The sequence below is a fragment of the Wyeomyia smithii genome, chromosome 3 (genome assembly GCF_029784165.1).
Source record: "Wyeomyia smithii strain HCP4-BCI-WySm-NY-G18 chromosome 3, ASM2978416v1, whole genome shotgun sequence".
NCBI classification, from domain to species: domain Eukaryota; kingdom Metazoa; phylum Arthropoda; class Insecta; order Diptera; family Culicidae; genus Wyeomyia; species Wyeomyia smithii.
In genome coordinates, this window is record NC_073696.1 from 119107373 (window position 1) to 119128001 (window position 20629).

Sequence of the window (20629 nt, forward strand, 5' to 3'; positions counted from 1 at the left end):
GTGATTAAATGAAAAAACAATTTGTCCAAGTAAGATGAATTAAAATTTAAAAAAAGTCACTCGTATAAATGGGCAAAGAATAAATGAATAAAAATTATAAAAACAGAATACTTCACCGAATATCCAGGTCGGTTTTATTTTTCATCTGCCGTGTCCTACACGCAACCTTGTGGATGTCAGAGGATGATCACTATCCAGTAGCTGATCCGTACTGCTAGCGGGGTATCCAGATCCCGGCGGTGAGGAGAGGGGATTTGCTTCTGCTGCTATCGGTGTCAGCAGCTGCTTCTCGGTGCTGGTAGCGGGGTATCCAGCACCCGCCGCTGCGGGGAAGTTGAACTGCTTCTAATGTGCAGGCTATTGTCACCACAGCACAAAACGAACCGAAAAAAACACCGTACAGTATTTCGTGTGGTTTATTGTTAAGTGCGAGTCGTAGCTGACTGAAAAAACAACGTCTATTCGCCACGAAAGCAGAAACGGCACTCGTGTTATCGCGTTTGCGTTGCAATGATTTACATGACGCATTTTGCGCCAACTCGACTGAGGGGCTGGCAGCACCCGCACAGAATTCAATGAAACTTTGTGGGTGTACAGGCTTTACTATCCAAGCAACTTTTCATCCGGACAATTTCCTAGAAGTCTTCGATTGACAACTTTTGTTTTTCCCGTACGTTCATGAGACGCACGGGAGTTCAGAAACGTAAAAAATACTAAACATGACAAAGTTTTTGTGATTTTTCCAGAAGAGTGCCCACTTTAATTTGTTCAGAAAACTTTTTCGAAAAAATTTTACTTACCTACTTCCTTATTGTTCCGTGTCTGCCGGTCTAGCAGAACAAAGCGATGAAGTGAAGTTTCTCCACTGCCGACGGTGACCTGCCATGGCTTACAATAAAATCTGAGATGAACGATTTTTTTTTCAAAATTGCATTTTATTCTCTATTCTTTCATTTTTTAAATTTGGGTAAACCATTGATGATAACATCAAGAAGAAAAACCAAAGAATGGGTGAACTTCTCTCTCGCAATTGTGCAATCCCTTATTGAGCCCTCTCGGCCCTTCAGGAGAATGAATCATACATTCAATTCAATCACCGTTATCAGCAATCAAATTCCATCTCTCATACGGCCGTTTTAATGGAAAGAATCTATTGTGCTTTGTTTAGGTTCTTATTGAATCATTCAAGTAAGATATGCATATATTTTCTAGCCAACTTTCAAAAGTGAATGTGACCGCCATTCATTTAATCATTTGTCTATTTATTTTTATTTTTTTGTCTATAAGCGCATGCAGGAAATTTGACATTTTTTTTATATCATCTTTTTTCAGAGTAGGAGATTCACGGTCAAGTTTACCATTGCATGTGTTTCTTACGTAATTACATGTAAAGTACACGATGAAATTGTCTAATTCAAAGTGAAATCAGCTGCATTTACCAAAAATGCAAATTTAGTTTTTAAATACAAAAATAGTCTATATTTTTCTGGACTCCTTGGTGTATTTTTACCAAAAGTCACCTACCAGTATTTTTCGGACATCTTGCGTCTGTAAATTGTAACAAAAATTAATTGACATATTAATTTAAACTATTTAAAACTATTTAAAAACTTTTTTCGTTAAAATGACATAACTCAAGATTAGCTCATATTACCTTGGGATGATAAGTGTTTCTTACGTAAAATTTTCCGAAGAACACGATGAAGCATTCAAATTTAGGATAAAAGTGGCTACATTTGCCAAAAACTGCGTATATAATAGCCAAATTCAAAAGCAATCTCTATCAATCTGGCAACACACGGCCAATACTTATATTTCTCTGGATTACCTGATTTATTTTCTTTTTAAATCATCTATCAATATTCCATAACCTTCCTATTGCACAGTGGTCTAAACTCGAAAAATCGTGATCGTTCTAGATTTGACTGTGAAATGTTGATATCATGTACCCAGTGTCTTCAGCAAGTTTATTCCATATAACAAGGCCTTTCTTTTGGCGTTTTCGGTTTTTTGATCAATCCCCCTAGTAGTTAGATAAAAAAAATATTTTTTTCTAATTTTCAAAATACCCGATTGCTTTCTTCAGCAAAGTTGTAGAGAAATCTATTAGAAAAAGAATTGCTTAACACTGTAATCTTCTATCTGTACGTCTGATATGACGAAATAGAGTTTTACGAGGAACAGTCCTCAAAATTAGTTTTTTGTCCATAACTTTTTTTGTAATCGTCGAAACAGTTAAAGATGTTCTAAGATTTCGTTCATTCTGCTAAACCTCGCATTTTTGTAGAATATATTGGTTTGATATTTTCATTTGTTCTAAAGATATTTCTAGTTTTTTGCTGAAAATAGCCATATTTTGAGTCCATATTTCTCCGAAGGTTGCAGATAGTAGCAAACCAGACTGTATGCATTTGAAAGTTTGTCAAAAGAACTGAATTACTTATAAGAGTTCAACTGTTTCCAGTTGTATCCAACCGAGTACTAAATGAAAGGAAAACACCTCTCAAAATGAGTTCTTTGTCCATAATTTTTCCTGTAATCGTCGCCGAGGAGGCGAGTTTGACATGACTCATGATTCTACGCATGTCGCGGTGTTTAACAAAACAGTACTCATCGCCCAACTTAGTAATGAGTCAATATAACGCGTAACATTACTTGAACTCGTCATGGTACGAGTGTGCGCGATCATGCTCTAAGCAGGATTTTATTAGAAAGAGATGTTTTCACCCAGATAGTACTGGTGTGGTTTGTGGAATTTGAAGTATATGGTGCATTGATGCTAGTCGAAGTCGAAATCTTATGATTTAATTTTTTCGATTTTTTTAGCCTTTTGTATACTATAGAAGTTTTTGTATACTATGTCCCAATTTTGACTAGTTCGGCATTTTGTTAACAAACTTAAATTATATATATTTTGGTCAATATGCATATCTGCATTAATAAAACTATTGGGGCTTTGTATGCATGAAACTTTTCCAATTTTTCTATTTGATAGACAACATTTGCATCGACAACTAATAGAGAATCGGCGTGAAATATCGTATTCCTGAGCGTCTGCGTCGGTAGGCGTGAATTGAGCGGTCGTGCATAATGCTTCGGTGTAAACGCGTTTTCAGTCCGGGAGAGTTTTGCTCTTATAAATGGTTCCGAAATGTAGTGAGCCAACTCTACGATATGTCAGTTCAAATCGTCCACATAGTGTAGTATAACATTTTGCGTTTCACTAGGATATACCACACACAGCTGTGCATGGCCATAAAACTCTATTGTTTATTTTTGCTTTAAATCGGTCTTAAATCAGGAAACAGCTTTTTAATAACAGTAAAACAGTATACAAGAAACGTCGTTAGTCGACCTGTTAAGCTCAAAGCCAGATATTCGGGTGACCGAATATCTAGAGACTTTGCGTCGATACCTTTCATGAGGCCTTATTTTCTACAGATTGATTATAACCGTGTTATAATTTTCGGTATAAAGAGGATCACTTCACAAAGAAGTGATTCGAGTGGCGAGGCGTCAACGTGGACTCAACTCTCGTAGCTTTCGTAACATTGTGTAGTCAGCTAAGATAAACTAACGATACGTTTCGTTAGTTGCATAATGACTTCATTAACAGATGTCCAAATATTTGAGTCTGTCCTAATCAAGTCATAAGTCCGATATCCTCACGTGCGCTTTATTTTCGCGGTGTTACATCATCAAACAGAATGAGTTTGGATCGCGTTATGATTTCCGTAAAAAATATAATGAACTCGCACGCGCGATATTTGTTATTATGAACCCGGTACTCGAAATCAGCGCATCGTTTACCAAAACGAAATCTGCTGCAAACCTTACCCTTTTCTCCAACATCCCAGTGATTTCTCGTGGAAGTGCAGAGGTGTTCTCGGCTTCCAATAAGCGAGTATCACGTCAACATATTCCTATACACACTCCCTCTTAGACCTGCATTCGGATGCGGTCGGCGCTGGTATTGCCTAATATGAAGATTAAGGTCACCAGTTTTTACACATTGAAGATGAATGTTGGTCCCAAGCATCATCCGTTGGTTCTCTGTGTAATTACAGATCTGGCAATAACGGAGTAGCAACCGCGGGCGGTCAATCATGCTCATGCTCATGCTCATGCTCATGCTCATGCTCATAACTTTTTCTGTAATCGTCGAAACAATTCAAGATGTTTTAAGATTTTGTTCATTCTGCTAAACCTCGCATTTTTGTAGAATATATTGGTTTGATATTTTCATTTGTTGTAAAGATATTTCTAGTTTTTTGCTGAAAATAGCCATATTTCGAGTCCATATTTCTTTTTTTGAAGGTCTGTCGAATATTAAAGGGAGAAGTGTACCTCAAATAAAAATTAGATAGTAAGGACGGGAGGTTTTGGTATTGTTGCTGGAGTTGAGCGTCGTCGCTGCGATCCCGGTGAGTCAAGCTTAATGCGGATAGTGTGTGCACATACTGCGACGAGTGCAAATAGTAGCCTTGGGAATTAGAAATTATAGAAATTAGGAATTAGAACTGTCGATGTCTTATATTTTCTTTGCTTAAGTTGATAAGTCCCTGGGTTCCTATTCTCGGAGTGGTTCCAAGGTATCGGTTAAATTTAGACGCGTGCTGAATCCCTGTGATTCAAAGGGGTAGTTTCATTCTCGTAACCTTATAAGCAAACGCAATCTACTTTCCTACCAGGTGCTCCCCTCATTTGATATATGTTCAAAAGACTCACTTTATGTTCAAAAGACTCACTGTAAAAGCACTCCAGTGAGCTCTGTTGTGTAGTTATTGTACGTAATGTCCTTTCGTGTGCGAAAGCTCACCTCAATTTATTATCTCTCAAGAGAGATATTTTAACTTACACCACGGAGTTTTTTTGCAAGTTCCTCAAATACACACGATTCACTGCTCTCCTCAAGCACGCGCTTCGATTTGCTCACCAGTGTGAGAGCTTTTTTTGCAGCAGTTTCTCTGAGGAGAAAAGACAAGCCTGGCTATAAGCTTTGTAGAAAATTTGCAGCAATGATCTTTTTCGCGGAAAGGGTTTTAAAATTAAGTATCGTAAACTGGAGTGACTTTGATCACTTTTTTGATTGTAACTTAAATATTTTCAGAATATACTGGAAAAATAACGTTTGATATTTTGAAAATAAGTACTGGCATGCATTGAGAAAAATTCAGTCACTACTTCAAAAGTTTAGCAACAATTTTGCTGTTTTGCTCCGAAAATTTTACACCAACCATCATTCCGGGGTGACTTTGATCACTTCATTATTTTGATGAGTTTGGAGTAACAGTTTGCTACTTCCACTAAATTAAATAGCCTAAAACGACTTAAACGAGTTTATAAATATGAAAAGCAATTTGGGGGCCATTCACATTCTACGTAAACAGTTTAAAATTTTTAGACTGGCGGGATTTTTAGGCGTTTTTTTTTTCAGCACCCGAAGTGGCTCCTGAATGGCTGCAATATAGGTCGAATCGTTTCAATCGCAATTGTTCACAGTTTTCTTTGTGATTAACGGTATTTCTTATATTCGTAAGACAGCTAGACAATCAAAGTTTTCGTTTCCATCATTGAAATTGTCGATATTGATCAAAATGCAGGAGTTTGAGGCCTGTTTTCTTCGACTGATTAAAATAGGCGCTATAAAATGAAAAATGCGACGTTTTACTATTTGGCATTCCTCTCCTCTGTAAATCTAACATGCTATTAAATGAGCCATTGCGTAACAGAGTGGTCTAAAGTCCATTTTTTTCGAAAATGAGTTTTTTGCATGAACCGCATCTACTCAAGAAGCTGAAATTGGGAGATTAAAAAAAATTCGAAAAATCGAACTTTAAAACTGATTTATATCGTGTTGAAATTTCCTCCGAAACAGAATGGCCATTCTGTTTCGGAACAGAGTGGTCTATGTACATAAATCGGTGTAATACTAACATGTAACATGTAACATGTAGCATATTACATGTGATAAGTAACATGTCACTTGTTCTGTACATGTCACACGTAATATGTAACATGTTACACGTAACGTAACACGAAAAATGTAACATGTAAAATATTATGTAACATGTAACATGTTGTGTTACATGTAATGTTACACGTATATGTATCATATAACAAGTGACACTAGCCATTTTATTAAAGTTACCATCATTTTCATTGTCATTTACCAGGTTTGTGAACATAGACCACTCTGTTCCGAAACGATTTGAGGATTCCAGTGAAAAAATATATGAAGTCAGAGTGGTCTATGTACATTGGTGAGATAAAATCACCGATTTCGCAAAGATCGGTGTATCCCAATGTTAAACCACTTCATAACCTTTATATTATATTTTGTTTGAAAGAATCCGTTGAACAGAATTTTATTCAGAGATTTTTCGAAAATTGCTTCTCGATGGCACATAGACCACTCTGTTCCGCAACGGCTCAAATATGGGTCAATTTTTTTGACATAAAGGTATAAAATGAATTGAAAGTCTGAAAATAATAATAAAATCTCTCAGATTTTAATATTATTTGAGGCGGGGTTTGCCAAATAAAAAGTTACTCCGGAATGTACTGCAAGTACCGTGAAATGGGGTGAAATTGATTTTTTTTTATTCTCGCTTATTTACCGTCGGTCTAGTTCCGCCACTGTTATTGTGCCAAACACCGACGACCGGGGAGGCAACTCCACCCAGGACCCTAACTCACGACCCGTTGATTAACGGACCGGCGCCAACGGTTTTACTTCCTCATGCGATGGGAGGCGTGATCCCAGAGATTTTTCGCCTCAGAAAATCTCCCGGTGTCATCTAGGATTGAATCTAGGCCAGTTGGGTTGGTTGTGAGTGGATCACGCCACCTCACAACCATCGACACCTATGTCGGCGGTGAGATTCAAGCCCAGGCGTCAGGCGTGGTTAGCAGAGATGTTACCAACCACGCTAAGCCCCCGCTTGGGGTGAAATTGATCAGTGGGGTGAAATTGATCACCTGAAAATTCGTGATAAAAAATACTAATCAAGAGATATTGCTCACTAGGCAATGTTAACGTGTCCTTAAACGCAACTTTTGCATGATTCACATACCTGTCAAAGTTAACCCTTGCATGCCCGGTGCAATTTTTCATATTTTCGAAAAATTCTCCTAACTCAGTCAAAACTCAATCAAATTTGATCATACAAGTTTCCAAATAACAAAAAAAAGTATTTAATTTACTTAAAGTAATCTTAGTTGAGGGTTAATTACGTTAAATTTGGAGAAGTGAGTGAAGTTTGATAAAAGCTCAAAAAATGTAATTTTCAACAATGATCATTCCATACCATTAAAGAAATACTGATGAATTCGCAAAAAACCACAAAGATTTTAATTTCAGAGCTAGATTTTGAGCTTTTACAACAAACCGAATTGAAATCGGTCCAACGACGATTAAATAAGAGCAAATTTAGCAACAAGCAGCTCGTGAACCAAAATAAACAAATTTTAACCTGAAATATCGTTATTTTCGTTTCCAAGCTAGCTGTAAATGATATTTTTCAGTACAGAAATCATCATTTATCTTTAGCATATCGTAAAAAAGCACATTGCCAAAAGAATGTATGGATTTCAATGGTGATCAATTTCACCCCAATTTATCTCATACCTTATAGAATTATCGAATTTATTTCATAAAGAAGACGATAGAAATTTCACCAATAGCCATAGAAGTTTACTGGAGCACATACCAGTACTTGTTTTAAAATTATACTATTTCGGGGAAAATGTACATGAAGCTAGTTTATTTGAAATTGTTATAAAAATTGATCAATTTCACCCCGTTTCATGGTACTGACAGCGAAAAAGGTAGTAAACAAACTGATATACTTACGTTTGTATGTCATCTCACATATTTTGAGTATTTCGTCTCAGTGCATAAGAGGCTCCATAAGCCGCTTAAAATAGGTTCCTCACCATCGATTGTATTTGGTAATTCTAGGCTTTTATGAAGAAACTGAAAGTCGTCATTTCGGATTTTAAAATTATGTCGAGCCTATTCCCGGTCTTTGGGCCTCATCCCGATTCTGGAAATACTCAGATTTGGTGGTATTTGGCCATTTTTATCTTCGTTCGGAGAACTGGAAGTAACTATTTTAGATTTTAAGATAGTGTCTGGGGTCAGATACTGGCATCTGGGCTAGGGTTTGCAATATTCCCGAAAAAAGATTTCCCGGGAAACGGGAATGAAAAATCTCATTTCCCGGGAATTCCCGGGAACCGGGAAAGGAAAAAATCCTTAGCAAAAATGAGATTTCAAATAAAGTTTATTAATAAAAAGTTTCAAACAATCGTTTACAATTTAATTATCAATTGAAGATCAAAATTTATTCAAGTTCACTCCAGAAATTCATGAACAATCGTCTATCAATCGCCTCAGTTCCGCTGACAATTTTTCGTTAGGCCCAAATAATGTAGTTCCCTTCTGTAAAACTTTGCTTAAGATCGCTGAATCACCGCTGGTGTCTGATTTCTAAAATACTTCTAAATCCCCGATTCCAGCTCTTGCTACATTCCATTAGAAACTGAAGAGTCCAATACTTTTAGTTTGTTGAAGATAAAGCTGAGTGTATGGCAGCCAGATTTTAGAGCATTTGAATGCCTTCGTAATTAATGTGAAATTGCGGCCACGACCCAAGTTACACTGACTGAGTTTTATTAATTTTTTGTTTCTGGTCGCATTGATTTACGGGTTTCAATTTTTTTTTATCAATTTACAGGTTTCAAATTTTTTTGTCAATAAACAAAGAAAAAACCAAGCAACTATCCGCTTAGTAGTAAACTCACTAACAAAAAAAGACATGAGACGAAGAAAATATTCAGGAAGTAGAATACTTCTCTCAGGAAGTTCGGCTACATAGGGATGTGAAATGAAAATCTAAAACCGAAAAAAGTGAAAAATATGTCCAATTTCAAATGCTGATAAATCGGTTAGTATTAGATGGATTTCCTTCGTTCTTGCAGCAATAGATTGGAAAATCTTCTAAGATTCTTCCCAAATGAAGATAATTGCAATTTTATTATTCACACTATTGTACTATTGAAAATAGTCAAGCCTTGTCAAAACGAAAAATTCGACCTCTGATTGGTCGTTATATGATTGCTTCCCAAGCACGGTCGACAGAATCATATACCTTGCAATTGAAAACATGCTATTTGGCCTATATAAGAGCCTGTTTCAGTCGAAGCCGCTCGTAATAGTTCTAGACAGCGAAAACAGCAGTCGTCCTGCCTTAGTAGCAGCACTAGCCCTGTGGTTGGTCACCACGTCTCAGGAGCAACGCGGTTCTTCTCAGCGTATGTCGCCAGACTGCCATTATTCCCCCCGTGTTGGGGCAGCATGAAGATTGCCATCAGGAAATCCAATTTTAAACATCAAAATGCCTTCTCAAGGCAAATAAACAAGTCATTGAAAGTTAATAATTTTTGACAACGCAAGCAAACATTCTGTGTTGGATCCTAGCAATTTAAATCTGTCGCGCCCGTCTAATTCATACAGTGCATGTTGTCCGTGCATCTTAATTCCCTCACTGTTAGGGCAGCTCAAAGGTTGCGATCAGCAACCGATTTTGAACCGCAAAATGCCTTTTTCAAGGCAACTAAACAAGTAATTGAAGGTTAATAATTTTCTGGCTTCAACACAAGCGAACATTCTGTGCGGGATGCAATCAAATTCTGTTGTAGTTGTCTAATTTTTACTTTATTTAGTAAACCCCCCACTGTAGGAACAGCGCAAAGGCTGCGATCAGCATAACCGACTTTGAATAACAAACTACCCTGTTAGAACGCATTCACAAAACTGCTTTTTTCGACTATGCAGAGCTAATATAAAATCGATTCAATCAATCAGCAGGAACAGAATTTTGTCGTCTCGCACCTGCCAAGTTGCAACATGATGCAACACCCAACAGCGAGCAAACGAAATCGCTTGATGTTATAAGCCGCAATACGGTTAGGGGTTGAATCGTTGCGTGTGTGAGAGCACCATAGGTGTTTATTCGCTGGATACAAAAATCAAATGCGAATTGTGGAATAATTCGTCTAAAGAACATTAGAAAATGGTACAACTGAAAAGAAAGGCGTGGCCTATTTCGTAGCACCCTTCGGCTATAAAAGAGTTTTTTTGAGAAAACTAGCTACATTCATCAGTCGGATGGTGAGCTGGATGGACCGTCCACAACGTTGACAGCAGTAGCAGCAGATATCAGCACTCAGCAGTAACAAAAGATAGCAGCGGGTTGCGCCTGTGGCTGCCTTCAAATTAAACAAATCACGTGCCCTGTGGTTGGTCACCACGTCCAGGCCTCTGTCAGGCTGAACGCCAACGCAAGCGATCGGGCGAGATTTTTGCGGTACATCAGCCAGCACTTTCTCTAATGGAAAAGTTGAATCATTTTGTTCAGAAGAATATTACTGTCGGTAATATTACACAGATGCGATTGCATCATATCCGATATGGAATTGAACAATTGTTCTTTTGAGGACAAATAAAACACTTAATTTGAAGAGTTAATAGCTTTGAGTGCCAGTAGCAGTATGGTAACAGCCTCAGCGGTAGGTGCAGCCGGTACTTCCATGAGGCCGATGTTATAAGGAAGTAAATGGAAGCGGCATGGCGAAACAGTTCGGGTGTTCTTAGACGTGCGTCATTTTTTGTTGTTGATATTATTCCCCACATGAAACGACGCGCTTTCTTACGATAGCGGCGGTATTAGCGGTAGATGCATTTGCCAACACTTACTCCAGTAAAGCCATGTCTAATTTTCATATGAAAACACCTTTCTATTGTGTTGGCCGTGCGCATTAGGCCAGGCTAAACGCGAAAAGCGGCGCGAACCGATTCGCCGGCCGTAGGTTAATGTACAGCCGTAAGTAGAGCTGTGTAAAAGTATTCTACTTCAACCTTGCGGTCGTGGCTTTGCACACAACCCTCCTGTGATTTTTTCATTTATCGTTTACTGAATAAGACAGCATATATTTTTGACAAATAAATTAAGCAAATTATTTGATATTACACGGCAGGCAAATATTGATCGTCGTTTCAAGCAAATATTTGCTGATCTATAATGCACACTATAAAGCTGCTCTACACTTCTACGACGTAAGTTTCGTATTTTGATACGATGTTTAGTTTTATTGCAATATTGCATGGAAAATTTTGCGAGGAGCTCGGGAATCCCGGGATCCCGGGGACAATATTCCTATTCACGGGATCCGAGAATCCCGGAAAAAGGCAATTCCCGGGAAATCGTTCCCGGGATTGCAAACCCTAATCTGGGCATTAATCCGGTTCTGAAAATACCAGGATTCAGGAAGCCGGGATCGGAATATCATCCCGGTACCGGGAATACCCATATTAAAAGTATCTGGCCCTTTAAGACTGTTTTTCAGAAATCGGAAGTCACCATCTTGGATTCACTTTCTGGGCTCTGGCATCTTCTCGACCCCGGAAATGTCCATATTTAGCCATTTAAGGCTCTATTCCAGAAACCAGAAATCGCTATCCTTATTTTAAAATGACTTCGAAGCAAATATTCGGTTTCTGAGCATCTTCGTGTTTCTAATACTATCTACATTGGATGGTATTAGGCTCTTTGTCTGTATTCCAGTGTAACCCAAAGTCTCCATTTTGAATTTCAAAATGGCGTCTGTGGTCGATTTTGGTCCTCAGGACAGCATCCCGGGCCAGAAAAATACCCATATTGGATTGTATTCGGCTATTGTAGGCTGTTTTTCAGAATCCGGAAATCGCCATAGTAGATTTCAAAAATTTTGCAATGGCAATTTATGGGCATCATCGTGGTTTCAAAAAATTTTTTTGGTGGAATTTGGTCATTTTGCAGGTTTCCAGTAGCCCGAAAACGCCTTCTTGAATTTCCAAAACGCACCTCTGGTCGATTTCCAGTCTCTGAGCGTCACTGGAAGTTGGATTTCGTAACATCCGAAGTATATTCCAGGCTTCTGAGCATTATCTCGATGCCGAAAATTTGATGATATTCACTTTTTTGAGTTGATGACTTTGCCTTTGAGCTGCTTTTCAGAAATTAGCGGCCGCAATCTTGGATTTTGAAATGGTATTTGGAGTTGATTTCCGGCCTTAGGGAATCATCCCGATTCGGGAAACATTCGTGTTAGGTGGTATTTGGCAATTTTTGGCTTCATCTTGGTTCTGAAAATTACCATATTGAATGGTATTTGACCATTCTGTAGTCAAATACACCTCAGAAACGAAGTAAACAATTCAAAAAAGATCAACTCCTTTACGAAATTTTGTATTTATACATAAAACATCAGAAGAAGAGTTCGCATTGTTATACTTCGTAGGACAGTAAGTGGCTCGGCTCCACTGCTACACTTGCAAAGATAGACTTACTTTCGAACAAACGCAAAGAAAGTTACAGAGCTATCACTTCTCTTTGCGCTTGTTAGAAAATAATTGAGATAATCATTTACGATACTCTCTCCGCTAGCAGCGCCAGCTAGCGAGCAGTACAGTCTCTCTACAATTATGGCTCAGTCAACGTGTTGTCTGAATGTTCAAAAATAGATATAAAATCGGAAAAGTTATCAACTACGAATGTTTTACTATCTATCTCTGTGTTCTGATGTTTACTTTCGATCAACAATTAGTTTTACTGCAGTTGGTGCATGTAAATCGGTTGGGAAGAGAAATATCACTTACCTAGCAAAAGACACAATTATGGGTCACTTTTGGCATTCAAAATCATTTAATCTATAAAATCGTCAAAATACAAAGCGTAAGCTATTTTATTGTTGTAAAAGCTTGATAATAAGTTACTTTTTATTCAATCTTGATGCATTATCATGTAAAAGTAATAAAAATAGCCAAAATATGGACTGACCCACAATTGTGTACCGCAAAATGTAACATTACTACAATTATGGGTCACTTCACCTATTGCACCGAGCAGAATTATAGTTTTTAGTGACATTTTCAACTTCAAATCATTTTAATCGTATAAATAACTGTGGAGGCACTGTTTATCAATCAATCAACGCGGTTTCTGTCCAAACGCTTTCAATCTTGAACAATTTACCGTTTCATGCCTACGAAATATGACTGAAGGGTCTTAAATCGATGCAGTGACTGAAATCAGCATTTGATGCTGGGCTTGAAAGCAACATTTGATCGCGTCGGAAAACTAAGAGCAGGTTTTGAACTCGTACAATGCTTAGGGTTCTATTTGGACGACAGAACGCTATATGTTAGGTTCGGATCACAGCAATTTGCAATATTTGCATGTTTTTTGAATTTATCTATGTTCCGCAAGGTAGAAGTTTAAGGCCACTGCTTTTTGGGTTGTATATAAATGACGCGTCGTTAGTACCAGAAACTTACCTTTTGTTTTTTTGCGGACGATGTTAAGCTGTTAAAGAATAACGGAAAACCGCAGACTGGACGACATTTTCCACGAGTGGTGTTCTAACAACTTACTGACAGTTGGTAACCAAAAATGTTGTGTGATATTTTTCACTAGAAAAAATGACCCTATACTAGACATCAATAGCATATTTGGATGCCGCGCTAATACTTAGACCGCGCTATAATTAAATTATATCAAAGGCGAATCGCCAACACGGATTTATATTCGAAACAGCATCGAAGTTTCGTGACCCACTGTGCTGTGACTTCTTCGTGATGCTTTCTCTGGTGCGATCTCTTCTTGAAACTGATTCTGTAGTGCAGGGATACCAAATGTGCAGATTTGTCTGCAAAACGCAGATAATAATAATAATAATAATAATAATAATAATAATAATAATAATAATAATAATCAAATTTTGAGCAAAGATGTGGTATGCAAAACGAATTTGGATATAATCTGACTGTTCCTGGGTACTTTATTCGAGTTTCAACGGAATAGTTGTGTGTTTTGGTTCATGTCAAACACTGGCCATTTTTAGCAACTAGATTCGGATCAACGTTGCACGGTGTCAAAATTTCGATTATTATCGAATTTTCATGTACCTGTGTTATCTATCAAGGATCGGAAAGTTAAAAAATATTTCATCGCCGATTTTTTGAAAAACTTGGAATTTATTTTTTTTTGCCCAAATCTACAAAAAACAACCCACTAACTTCACTAATGTCAGTCATATTAATATAGGCAGTAACCAAGGCATTTGAGGGTAGTGCAGTGTCATTTAATTTCAAAAATTTAACAATGAAGTCAGTCATTTTACCACAGACAAACAGACGTACCACTCCATACAAAGTTCTAAAAAAATGTGGTTCCGATTAATTTGTGCGACACTTACTGGACATATTCCAAAAATGATAAACTTTCAGCCTTTCTGCTGTTTCTGGCAGCACGGCACGCGACGGTCTACTGAGTTCAAAGGTAAAAGGGCTGATGTGCACCTCCGCTGCGGCGGGAATATTCCGTGTAATTAAAACTCATTTGAATTGACCGTTATTTTGATCCATGAATATAAATTTCAAGGTACCTCTGTTTGTCTGTGATTTAACCATAGAAAATCACAGCAACCAATGCATTTGAGGATAGTGCAATGTCACTTCATTTCAAAAACTTTATGAATAAACCATGAAGCTTGACCACGAGGAGATTAAAATTTGGTTTGCGCCTTGTCCTTCGAAAAAACCAAATCTACGAAGAGAATAGGCGAGCAGTGGAAGAAAATGCTCTTTTCTCACTTTCTGCCTATAAATAACGAAAATTATAAAAAGTTTCCTAGTGTTTTGTGCGGAAGTTGTTATTTGGGGCTGTACTGAAAGTCCAAAGTTAAGTGGAATGTGATCTAATTATTGTCAAATTACTTATTGCTGACGCACCTTTTCGAACATGGTCTGAAGCATCGAGATATGCATGTCCACGACTACAATAAAGATACTTAAATATAAATAACTTTGAATTTTTCAAAGGAAAAATGCTTTCTAATGAATTTATTTACCTAATCCGACCAAGATTGAATATTAAGGAAATTTTCTCTACGAAAACATAAAGACAAACTTGTTCTCTGGATTCCCGTACGTTTTTCCTGCATTCCCACAAAAATTGTTACATTTTAGTTTTTTTTTTTGCGCTGAACGTCTTTTAAATAAATAAATTCAATTTTTCAAAAAAATCGCCGATGAAATATTTTTTAAGTTTCCGATCCTTGATTTTTATCCAGTTGGCAACATTTCTGCGAAAAAAAATTAGAGGTACATGAAAATTCGATAATAATCGAAATTTGGACACCGTGCTATCCCGATGCCGAAAATTTGATGATATTCACTTTTTAGAGTTGATTATATAGCAGCTCAAAGTGCTTCCCAGAAACCAGAAGTCACCATCTTGGATTTTAAAATGGTATTTGCCGTTGACTTCCGGCCTTAGGGCATCATCCTGATTCGGGAAACACTCATGTAAGGTGGTACAGTCGTCGTTCGCTAACTGCAACATGTTTACATTGCAGTTATTAAATGCCGTTTGATAACTGCAACACTTGACACATGCCAAAATTTAAAGGGGGGTCCGTCACTACCATTTTTGTTTTCAATGATGTCGAAATGTATTTTTTTTATGAAGTACATAGTAGCAAAAAATAGCAGAAAACTGAAATAGGTAAGCTTTTTGATTAATCAATTTGATAGTCATATTTCCGCATCATAATTTATTGCGTTTTAGTAACTACTTTACATAACCAATATGTAGGCGAAGATAAGGTTCATCACTACAGAAGACTATTTTACAAGACGATTCGGATCTTAATTCATGAATGAAATTTTGACAGAAAGCTCGGAACCGCTGACATAACGCAAGTAAAATCAACATCAATGTCAGCAGGATCCGTGACGTGATAGCTAGCCAAAGAATGCACAAGGATTTTTTTTTCTCTTATAATAACTACGGAAAGTGAACCACATAACATGGTGATTTGGCTTCATTGATTAATAGTGGAGATCTATAATCTCCCATCTAGAATGAAGAGACAACAAGTAAACGGAATCGAAAAAAATCGAGAAAATGAAAAGTCCTTTTGAAATGTTTCTAGAGATTCAACAATTTTTATTCTCGAATGCATTTAGAATCCCCCCGCGAGATTTGTCACTTCAATGTCAAATATGACAGTTAAAAGACTTGCAGTTATCGAACGACGACTGTATTTGGCAATTTTTGGCTTCATCTTGATTCTGAAAATTACCATACTAAATGGTATTCGGCCATTCTGCAGTCGAATACACCTCAGAAACGAAAAAAAAAAACAATATATGTAATTTACGGAATTTTGTAATTATATATAAAATATTAAAAGAAGAGTTCGCTTTGTTATACTTTGTAGGACAATAAGTGGCTCAGCTCCACTGCTACAACTGCAAAGATAGACTTACTTTCGATACTTTCCAACAAACGCAAAGAGAAATTACTAATCTAGTCTAGTCTAGTTTACACTAACACAGCCAGTACTTGAAAAGATCCTGGAAAATGATATCCACCATTTTTTTTAAAAATGATTTCCATACATTTTTCTTGTCAACGGCCAGGCCTACTGTGTTGGGCAATATAATACAATATAACCAAAGAACGAGGACAATCTGTACCAACCGATCCGTACCTATGTAATAAGTACCGTAAACTGGGGTGACTTTGATCACCGGGGTAACTTTGATCACTGTACCTCTTTTCTAAAAATGTGGTAAAAAGCGCTCGTAGTGCTTAAGATTTGTCGTTATCTTCACTGATTGTGTGGATATATGTCTGAATTTCTACTATTCATGCATTTCCTGCTATTTAAAGAGTGTTTTTCATGCTAAAATATTTATTGAAAATAAAGTGTATTTTTGGTGATTTTTGTTGCATACAAACAATCGGTTCAAGCAGGTTCAAAACAACAAGTTGCAATACGTAAAGTTTTTTAATTTTGTTCCCAGATTAGTTCTTAAGATGAACAAATATTATAACAATGCATTTCATTGTTATTTTTGCAAGTTTTTTTCTAGAAGGCAATGTTGAGTCCCAATCATCTCCACAGCGTATTACATATTTTTTCTTAACAAAAACCAAAGACGTGAGGTAACATGCAAATTTGGACAATTGCATAAGTCATATTTCACGTGGACTGGTTTTTGATGATTTTAGACCACCTTCCCTCTCAGTGGATAATCATTCATATATATTTTAAAAATTTTGTATGAATCTGGGACATTCGCAACATAAACTGTTCACGTAGAATGTGAATGGCCCCCAAATTGCTCACCATATCTATGAGCTCGTTTAAGTCGTTTTAGGCTGTTTAGTTTAGTGAAAATAGCAAAGCGTTACTCCAAATTCATCAAAATAATGAAGTGATCAAAGTCACCCCGGAATTGATTGGTGTAAAATTTTTGGAGCATCTTTAAAAACAGCAAAATTGTTGCTAAACTTTTGAAGTAATGACTGAATCTTTCTCAATGCATGCCAGTACTTATTTTAAAAATATCAAACAATATTGTTTTTAGTATATTCTGAAAATATTTAAGATACGATAAAAAAAGTGATCAAAGTCACCCCAGTTTACGGTAATATAATTCGTTGGGAGTGACAAAGCTAAAAAGGTACACTCCTTTGTTGACCAATTTCCTGGGATGGAACATAGGTATTTCCTCCTTATGTTCAAGTTTTTAAACCAAGGATGTAGCGCCTTTACTCGCTTCAACTGTTACAGTTGGAACTTGAGTACTAACTCTAGTCCTAGCATTTTAGCTCATGGTTATAGCGCCATTACTCGCTCTCTGAAAGTAATATGAATTAGGAACCGCGCTATAATTAAATTATATCAAAGGCGAATCGCCAACACGGATTTATATTCGAAACAGCATCGAAGTTTCGTGACCCACTGTGCTGTGACTTCTTCGTGATGCTTTCTCTGGTGCGATCTCTTCTTGAAACTGATTCTGTAGTGCAGGGATACCAAATGTGCAGATTTGTCTGCAAAACGCAGATAATAATAATAATAATAATAATAATAATAATAATAATAATAATAATAATAATCAAATTTTGAGCAAAGATGTGGTATGCAAAACGAATTTGGATATAATCTGACTGTTCCTGGGTACTTTATTCGAGTTTCAACGGAATAGTTGTGTGTTTTGGTTCATGTCAAACACTGGCCATTTTTAGCAACTAGATTCGGATCAACGTTGCACGGTGTCAAAATTTCGATTATTATCGAATTTTCATGTACCTGTGTTATCTATCAAGGATCGGAAAGTTAAAAAATATTTCATCGCCGATTTTTTGAAAAACTTGGAATTTATTTTTTTTTTGCCCAAATCTACAAAAAACAACCCACTAACTTCACTAATGTCAGTCATATTAATATAGGCAGTAACCAAGGCATTTGAGGGTAGTGCAGTGTCATTTAATTTCAAAAATTTAACAATGAAGTCAGTCATTTTACCACAGACAAACAGACGTACCACTCCATACAAAGTTCTAAAAAAATGTGGTTCCGATTAATTTGTGCGACACTTACTGGACATATTCCAAAAATGATAAACTTTCAGCCTTTCTGCTGTTTCTGGCAGCACGGCACGCGACGGTCTACTGAGTTCAAAGGTAAAAGGGCTGATGTGCACCTCCGCTGCGGCGGGAATATTCCGTGTAATTAAAACTCATTTGAATTGACCGTTATTTTGATCCATGAATATAAATTTCAAGGTACCTCTGTTTGTCTGTGATTTAACCATAGAAAATCACAGCAACCAATGCATTTGAGGATAGTGCAATGTCACTTCATTTCAAAAACTTTATGAATAAACCATGAAGCTTGACCACGAGGAGATTAAAATTTGGTTTGCGCCTTGTCCTTCGAAAAAACCAAATCTACGAAGAGAATAGGCGAGCAGTGGAAGAAAATGCTCTTTTCTCACTTTCTGCCTATAAATAACGAAAATTATAAAAAGTTTCCTAGTGTTTTGTGCGGAAGTTGTTATTTGGGGCTGTACTGAAAGTCCAAAGTTAAGTGGAATGTGATCTAATTATTGTCAAATTACTTATTGCTGACGCACCTTTTCGAACATGGTCTGAAGCATCGAGATATGCATGTCCACGACTACAATAAAGATACTTAAATATAAATAACTTTGAATTTTTCAAAGGAAAAATGCTTTCTAATGAATTTATTTACCTAATCCGACCAAGATTGAATATTAAGGAAATTTTCTCTACGAAAACATAAAGACAAACTTGTTCTCTGGATTCCCGTACGTTTTTCCTGCATTCCCACAAAAATTGTTACATTTTAGTTTTTTTTTTGCGCTGAACGTCTTTTAAATAAATAAATTCAATTTTTCAAAAAAATCGCCGATGAAATATTTTTTAAGTTTCCGATCCTTGATTTTTATCCAGTTGGCAACATTTCTGCGAAAAAAAATTAGAGGTACATGAAAATTCGATAATAATCGAAATTTGGACACCGTGCTATCCCGATGCCGAAAATTTGATGATATTCACTTTTTAGAGTTGATTATATAGCAGCTCAAAGTGCTTCCCAGAAACCAGAAGTCACCATCTTGGATTTTAAAATGGTATTTGCCGTTGACTTCCGGCCTTAGGGCATCATCCTGATTCGGGAAACACTCATGTAAGGTGGTACAGTCGTCGTTCGCTAACTGCAACATGTTTACATTGCAGTTATTAAATGCCGTTTGATAACTGCAACACTTGACACATGCCAAAATTTAAAGGGGGGTCCGTCACTACCATTTTTGTTTTCAATGATGTCGAAATGTATTTTTTTTATGAAGTACATAGTAGCAAAAAATAGCAGAAAACTGAAATAGGTAAGCTTTTTGATTAATCAATTTGATAGTCATATTTCCGCATCATAATTTATTGCGTTTTAGTAACTACTTTACATAACCAATATGTAGGCGAAGATAAGGTTCATCACTACAGAAGACTATTTTACAAGACGATTCGGATCTTAATTCATGAATGAAATTTTGACAGAAAGCTCGGAACCGCTGACATAACGCAAGTAAAATCAACATCAATGTCAGCAGGATCCGTGACGTGATAGCTAGCCAAAGAATGCACAAGGATTTTTTTTTCTCTTATAATAACTACGGAAAGTGAACCACATAACATGGTGATTTGGCTTCATTGATTAATAGTGGAGATCTATAATCTCCCATCTAGAATGAAGAGACAACAAGTAAACGGAATCGAAAAAAATCGAGAAAATGAAAAGTCCTTTTGAAATGTTTCTAGAGATTCAACAATTTTTATTCTCGAATGCATTTAGAATCCCCCCGCGAGATTTGTCACTTCAATGTCAAATATGACAGTTAAAAGACTTGCAGTTATCGAACGACGACTGTATTTGGCAATTTTTGGCTTCATCTTGATTCTGAAAATTACCATACTAAATGGTATTCGGCCATTCTGCAGTCGAATACACCTCAGAAACGAAAAAAAAAACAATATATGTAATTTACGGAATTTTGTAATTATATATAAAATATTAAAAGAAGAGTTCGCTTTGTTATACTTTGTAGGACAATAAGTGGCTCAGCTCCACTGCTACAACTGCAAAGATAGACTTACTTTCGATACTTTCCAACAAACGCAAAGAGAAATTACTAATCTAGTCTAGT